The following is a 7,576-nucleotide window of genomic DNA, read 5'->3' as shown; positions in this document are numbered from 1 at the left end:
CTGTTCATGTACATGCCAGTTTGGCTTAACTTTTCTCTCAGTTCACGTATTTTAATTGAAACTGGTTCATCCTTCCAAAAATATTAACGGAAAGAGCTACAATTAAACTAACGAAATGGTGCTTGAAGGCTTTGTAACTTTTAGGAACACTTAAACATTTTAAGCTACTCTAAAAGACAAACAAAAAAAAAGTAGAAATACTGAATGTTCTGCCCACACATAAGCATACAGACCTCCCCAGTGTCTCAAATCGTAGGAAATTTTTCATTTCACCCCACAGCTTCAGTTAATGCATGTAATAGAAATGGATATTAAAAATCTATTCTCATTTATTGTAATATGAATGCAAGCGGAGAAAACAGTAAAAAATCTGCAGTGTCTGCACATTTCCTAGCACTCTGGTTTGTGTGAGAGTAGGAATTATTTATGGACATTCTGGCACAGCTCTAATAATAAAAGGGCTACAAGTCTTTCACCATCAAGAACTGCAGGTTTTAAAATGTAATATAGAGATTTCCATGAATTAAACTTCTTAAAAGTAAAAACAGAAAAGTCTGCTTTTACGTGGATTAAAAAGGACTTAGATGTGTGATGTTGGAATAATAAATGTTTTATTATGCAGTTTTTATATTAATTTACCACGTGACTTTATTAAAATGAAATGAAGTTAGTTATCATTAGTAGAAAAGATTAGAGACAGAAATACTCTGACATTCCAGAATCACTGAACTCTTTCATTTATGTTTATAGTTCTGTGTTATTTGTTCTCCACATATACAGAAGCATATGAAAACAGGAAAGTAACACAAAAATCTAGTCTAAACTTTAAAAAATATGCTGCAGATAGTTGTTCTTATTCTTTTAATTAAGGCATATATTTCCCGGTCTACTGGAATAAAACGTAGTTAAACTGATATTCTGCTTTTCATTGATTACAGACTAGGTCAATTTCTATATTCTCATTCTAATCACCAGTGGCACTCACTTATTATTATTATTTTTTTCATCTTGAACTCTAGGACTCTACAATATTATGAAAAATAAATCTGCCTAATCTCTTGTGCTCAGGGACATTCATGTGTTTCTACTAGAGAAAAACAAAAAAAGAAAGACCCGACTAAGCTGGTGAGATTTCCACCTTCATTCATAGAGTTGAGTATTTGTATGCCAATATAATTTTCAAAGGGCATAAGCTAAAAATCTATGTAAAATGGGACATGAAAAAATGGAACAGGTAAGAGAAATACTCACAGTACTAGACAGTGTATATCTGGGAAGGAGCAGCAATCTTGCTAAAGAGGGAGATTCTTTTTATCCAGATTATAAAAACCCAGGCAGATTGCCAATACTTTAGAGGTATCAGAGGCGGGTCGGCAAGTATCTGTAGTATTAGCAGCTCAGTTTTCCATGGTTCTTAACAAAGAGTAACTGCATTCACTGTAAAAAAACCTACGAGGGAAGCTCCATGATACGATATTAGAATGAAAGGGAGACTCCCAAATCATAACACTTTTCACCTACTATATACACTTTATGTTATCTAGCATGATCTTTTTACTTGGTATAAGCAATACAGTTATGAAACACAGATTTAAATTCTTTCAAGATATAGTCTGGGAAGAAAAAAACCAGTTTGGAAGGTAACAAAAATATAGTCCAAATAATTTTTGGCACTTTTGCTTACCAACTTCTTTTCCTCAGTTCAACACACAAAATAATTCTACGTAAAACTACAGGGCATTCTCTCCGGTTTTGACTGCCTCCATATAATCAGTTATCCCAAATGACCCTACTTCAAGCTGGCAGTGTGCATAGACAGCTATCTAAACAAATTTCAGCTTTGTCCTTTGTAACTATGCAATAAGGCAAAGTCTATATGATATTCTGATAAAATATTATCTGAAGAGTGATAGTCTCAGTGTGTAATCTTGAACTAGCATGTACCTGTTTTGTAGGCAAGTTATCCACACTGTCCATCTCTTCCCCCATATGTAGTCATGTCCCTATTTAACAAGGACAATGGAAATAATTGACTTCAGGATAAAACAAATAAATAAACTACATTGGTACAAAGGTATGTGCAATGTAAGTTTGAAACAGAATTATGTATACATTTAATGGACAAATAAACATATATTTGAAGTGTTTGATATCAGATGTGACATTTGCAGAATTAAAGTAAACATAGGTGTATTATCAGTGTATTTGCCTCTAGAATAAACTCATTGGCTATGATAGCTCATAATACAATTCCAGCTTTAACTTTCTATAATTCTCTAATTTTGTGTTTTCAAAATTATATATATAAAAAACTATATATTATATATAATTTTGAAAATACAATATGTATATTGAAAAATATATATTATATATATATAATATATATGTTGAATATATATATATATTTTTTCAGCATGTACATACACATATATGAAAACAGTAATAATAAGCAAAGCCTAAAGTCACCATAATTTGTAGTTAATCTTCTGAATCCAAAGTTTTAGAATGTATAGTTCACAACTGGACATTTTAGCTGTTTACCCATACTATTAATTTTAGCTATTGTTGCCAAAAAGTTGACCTTGCTAAGCAACGGTTCCATTTCTCACTTGGAGTCCAGAGCCTCACCTTCTTTCCACAAATACTTGTATTGATTAAACCCAATATTTCCAATGAAAAGTCTTGTGAGCTAAACAAGTTCTATGTCTTGTTAAATAATTTATATGTATGCCTTTTTTATTAGGAAACTCCTTTACTAAACTTGTTCCTTCCAGAAGAGTCTATATATGCTGTTATAACCTTGAAATTATTTTTTCAGTCACAATGAAAGAAGTAGCTCCATGTAAAATGCATTCATATGTGAAGCTTTAAAAAAAATCTTAAGTAACAAGTCGAAAGTAATACAAATAGACTTACTCATTTGAGAGGGAAGATGAAAATAATGTAGAACTTTTCCTTGTTTTCATCCTTGCTCTGCTTTGATTACTGCTGCTTCTTCTGCTCAATGAATCTAATAAAATCAGATATGACAAGAATATAATTTGTGCAAACTTCTTTGTGTCTCTCATGTAAATTAAAACCTGTGATAACTAAAATATTGTAAAAAATATAGAATAACATAAAATATTGTAAAAACAAAATGTAGTTGGAATAATTGTAAAACTAATTATGTTGGATATTCCTTGATCTGGGAGTATTTTGGAAATATGAGTGGATAAAATAGTGATAGAAAGTTCCTTCTTGGGAGATGAATTTTTAGTAATATAATAACAAACACTCAATGCATATTCATAGAATTAATCATAGTTGCATCTCTCTAGGAATCAAGCTGGCACTTTTAGTAGAAATATACAAAAAAATGTACTAGAGTTGAAATCATTTTCAGGTGATGTCACCACCCTTCAATAAAAATTTAGACGCAGGGCAGATAAAGTTATATAGTCTGTAACAAATGTTCCTTGGATAACTTTGACAATTTTCATAGATCTTTGAAATAACTGGAAACATCATATGGTACAAATGGCTAAATTGGAGATAACTCAAGCACAAAAGGCAACCACTGTAAACAGAGGATTTAGATAAGAAAGTATCATGAAAAAATCATTCTGAAAACAGATTGGGTTAGAAAAATTGTTTTTGTTTTAATTTTTCCTAAGTTCTTTGGTCTAAACTATATATGCTACTCCTCATTTATTTTAGGATTAGATATTGGCCTTGGGTCTGTGCCTTAGATTGAGTACTGGAATGAGAATTATTAGAGTAGTTGAAGATGGAGTGGATGACTGATAAGGCAATTTGCCCCTTTTACATCCACAGAAGCTTTCTTGAATCTAACCTTCTGTCCTGAAAAGAAAGGCAGCAAAATCTCTCAAATGTGACATTTTCCAAATAGAACTATCTGAGAAACCCAATTATCATCTCACTCATTCATTCTCCCCTTTTACCACTCTCTCCTTTACAGTAATTAAAATCAGAAGTTTAGTTATAGTCTCAGCAGAGCAGCAAATTTCTAATTGTATCCATTTCCCATTATTTGATCAAGCAGATTTCTTCATATTTCCATCCAGACTATGCAAAAATGAGTTACATTTGATCTACACTTTTAAATTATAAAATTCTGTATTGTGCTAAATTTTAGAGGCAAATGAAGCAGCAAAAGAGAATCGTTTGTAGTCAAAGAGTGTGCAGGATGAATATAATTTGACCCAAGTGAAACTAGAATGAATAGCCATGAGATACTCATCAGTCTTTCTTTTTAGCTCAGTCTTTGACAAATGCAGATACTATAGTGTGAACACGTTTATTTTCCATGTGACCTGGTCAGATACTAGGTAATGGCAATAGCTAACATTTCTTAGGGAAAAATCTAACAGCTTTACTTTAATTGAGTACACTGCAAGATAGCCACCAACATGATTTTATTTTTCAAAGATTTCCCAGAATGGAAGAAATGATCACAGACCTGACAAGTATAGTGATTGCTTTTCCTCAGGGTAATAAAAACAGCTACATTTCTCTTGTGTTTGTGTGTAGTTCCTAAATGCAAAAGAAAAGCAATTATCACATGAAATATATGCCTAAGGTACTCTTCCTGCATTAGTCAGTATCAATTTCCCTTTCATCTCAAGATCCATTGGAAAGAAATAAAAATTCCATGCTATGTAAGAGATGTCCCCCAAATAAAATATTTGTGAAACTTTGGAGGATTACCTTTAAATCTGTTTTCTTGAGTCTAATCTAGACAGAAGTCATTTTTTTCTCTAATTATAGCAAGAGAGATTCCCTTAAGCCTATTATTTTAAAGAAAAAAAGGCTTAGAAACAAGAGAAGTTCTCACAGTCAGTCACCTCCTAACAGTTTTTCTTTTTTCATTTTTGAAACTTTAATGTAAAACAAATATTTGAGACAGGCAATTAACTGATTTGAGGTTTATATAAAATCTTTATACTTTTTATTTTTCCTAAATGGTATCTATGAAAAACATATTCATGTTGTCTCAATCATTCCTGTGTCTTCTGCTCTTACTCATATTCCCGGCAAATGTGGTTAAGCTTCCCTACACTCATTTCAGTTTCCCTATGTGCAACTTAAATTGTAGTTCTAAGTACGGAGTGCAGTATGTCCATTCCAAAGATGACATGAGCTATCTAAGGAAATGGTCAGCTCTCTGATCTTCTAAACCGGAAGCTAGATGATGACTAGGAGTGCAAATAGAGAAATCTCATTCAATTGGCTCTATGGTCTTATTTTTTTATTACTATTTTTTTATTTTTCAATTACAGTTGACATTCAATATTATATTAGTTTCAGGTGTACAGCATGGTGGTTATACATTTACATAACAAAAAAGTGAACTCCCTGAGAAGTCTAGTACCCCCCTGGCACTATGCATAATTATTACAATATTACTGACTATAGTCCCTATGCTGTACTTTATATCCCTATGACTCTTTTGTAACCGCCAACTTGTGTTTCTTAACCCCTTCACTTGTTTCATCCACCCTCCAAATGCTTTCCCATGTGGCAACCATCAGTTTGTTCCCTGTACCTATGAGTCTGTTTCTGTTCTGTTTGTTCATTCATTTTGTTCTTTAGATTCCACATACTAGTTAAATCATATGGATTTATCTAACTGTAGGCCCATCCATGTTGTTGCATATGGTGATTTCACTCTTTTTTATGGTCAATTAATATCCCATTATATGATATATGTATCACCACTTCTTTATCCAATAGTCAATTGATGGACATTAGGTTGCTTCCACATCTTGGCTATTGTAAATAATGCTGCAATGAACATAGGGATGCATATATCTTTTTGAATTAGTTTTGGATTTCTTTGGATAAATACCTAGATACACAGATAAATGGAATAGAATAGAGAGTCCTGAAATAAACCAATGCCTATATGGTTAATTAATCTATGACAAAAGAAGCAAGAATATGCAATGGGGTAAAGACAGCCTATTCAATAAATGGTATTGGGAAAACTGGACAGATACATTCAAAAAAATTAATTTGACAGACTTCTTATACCATATACAAGAATAAACTCAAAATGGATGAAAGGCTTAAATGTAGGACCTGAAACCATAAAAGTTCAAGAAGAAAACATAGGCAATAAACTCATTGACACTGCTCTTACTAATTTGCATATATATATATGTAAATTGTATATACATATATATATATATAATTGAGAATATTTGACTTTTGTATATGTATAAACAATGTATCTTGAGTTTAGTCTCTAAATTACTCTTTACTTTGATTTCCTCATCTTTGAATTATACTTTGATACTGTTATCACCATCTTCCTAGTTTTGCCATTATACTTTATCTTTAACTGGTAAAGGAATAAAGATATGAATGCCAAGATGAATGACTACATGAATAATTGACAGAATAGAATAAATGCAATATGTATATGGTGAGCACGTGGAGTTCTGTGAGAGATGAAGTTCAAGTAAAACAGAGCCTTGCAATTTCTCTAGGCAATTCTTACAACTCGGATATATCTAAAGTCAACTGCACTTGTAATAGTTAACAGACACTCTTAGAAGTATATTTAAGGTTGCCAGTAGGAATCAGGCACTCAAAGGGTTGAAACAGATACATGACTATTATCCAGTGTAGGCTCAGCACACACACTCTCAGAATCATAGATTTTATAAATACCTGAAATTTTGAGAAAAATAAGGGAAGATTCTAATAATCATCTTAAGAATTAAAAAAAATATATGCACTGTGAGTATTTGAGAATAATTGTGAATTGTTTGAACATCAAATTGAGAGGAGGAAATTAAGAAGGAGCCGGAGAAGCCGATGGACCGGGAGAAGACGTGCCCGCTGCTGCTGCGCGTCTTCACCAGCAACAACGGCCGCCATCACCGCTTGGACGAGTTCTCCCGAGGGAACGTGCCGTCCAGCGAGCTGCTGGATGGATGCAACCTTGAAAGAACCAACTAGTTTAGTGAAAGAAGTCTACCGAGAAGCTAGAAAGAAAGGCACACACTTCAATTTTGCAATTGTTTTCACGGATATTAAAAGACCTGGCTATCGAGTAAAGGAGATTGGCAGCACCATGTCTGGGAGGAAGGGGACTGATGACTCCATGACCCTGCAGTCGCAGAAGTTCCAGATAGGAGACTACCTGGACATAGCCATCACCCCCCCCACCCCCCCCCCCACCCGAACCGGGCACCTCCTCCTTCAGGCCGCATGAGGCCATATTAAATTTTAGTGACTCTTAAAAAAAAAAAAAAATTGATAAGATTGTCCTAATAATAATAATACAGAACAACTTGATAACAACGCAGTTTGTAAATTTGAAAGCCAAATATATATCGTGTATTTTATATATGTAATTGCTTTTAGCTATACAAATACTAAAGAGTTATCTTACCTCCATTTTTAAGGAGTACAAAAATGGTATTATTATTGTTATTATTATTATTATTATTATTATTTGAAAATGTACCCCACTAAAATGCCTCTAAAAGTGAAAATTACCCATTGTATATAAAATAAGTGAAGTTTTTTTGGTGTTTTTCCACCAAAGGAGCCACTTCTAAGT

General features: G+C 32.9%; 1 pseudogene; it reads left to right on the top strand.

Moving 5' to 3' along the window:
- The first annotated feature begins 4,441 nt into the window (after nt 1-4,441).
- Nucleotides 4,442-7,266, top strand: LOC117023193 (histone deacetylase complex subunit SAP18-like; annotated as a pseudogene).
- Nucleotides 7,267-7,576: the final 310 nt, after the last annotated feature.

This window comes from Rhinolophus ferrumequinum, chromosome 6 (genome assembly GCF_004115265.2).
Source record: "Rhinolophus ferrumequinum isolate MPI-CBG mRhiFer1 chromosome 6, mRhiFer1_v1.p, whole genome shotgun sequence".
In the NCBI taxonomy this organism is placed as follows: Eukaryota; Metazoa; Chordata; class Mammalia; order Chiroptera; family Rhinolophidae; genus Rhinolophus; species Rhinolophus ferrumequinum.
Note: the sequence above shows the minus strand (reverse complement) of the source record. Positions and strands in the feature narration are given on the sequence as shown.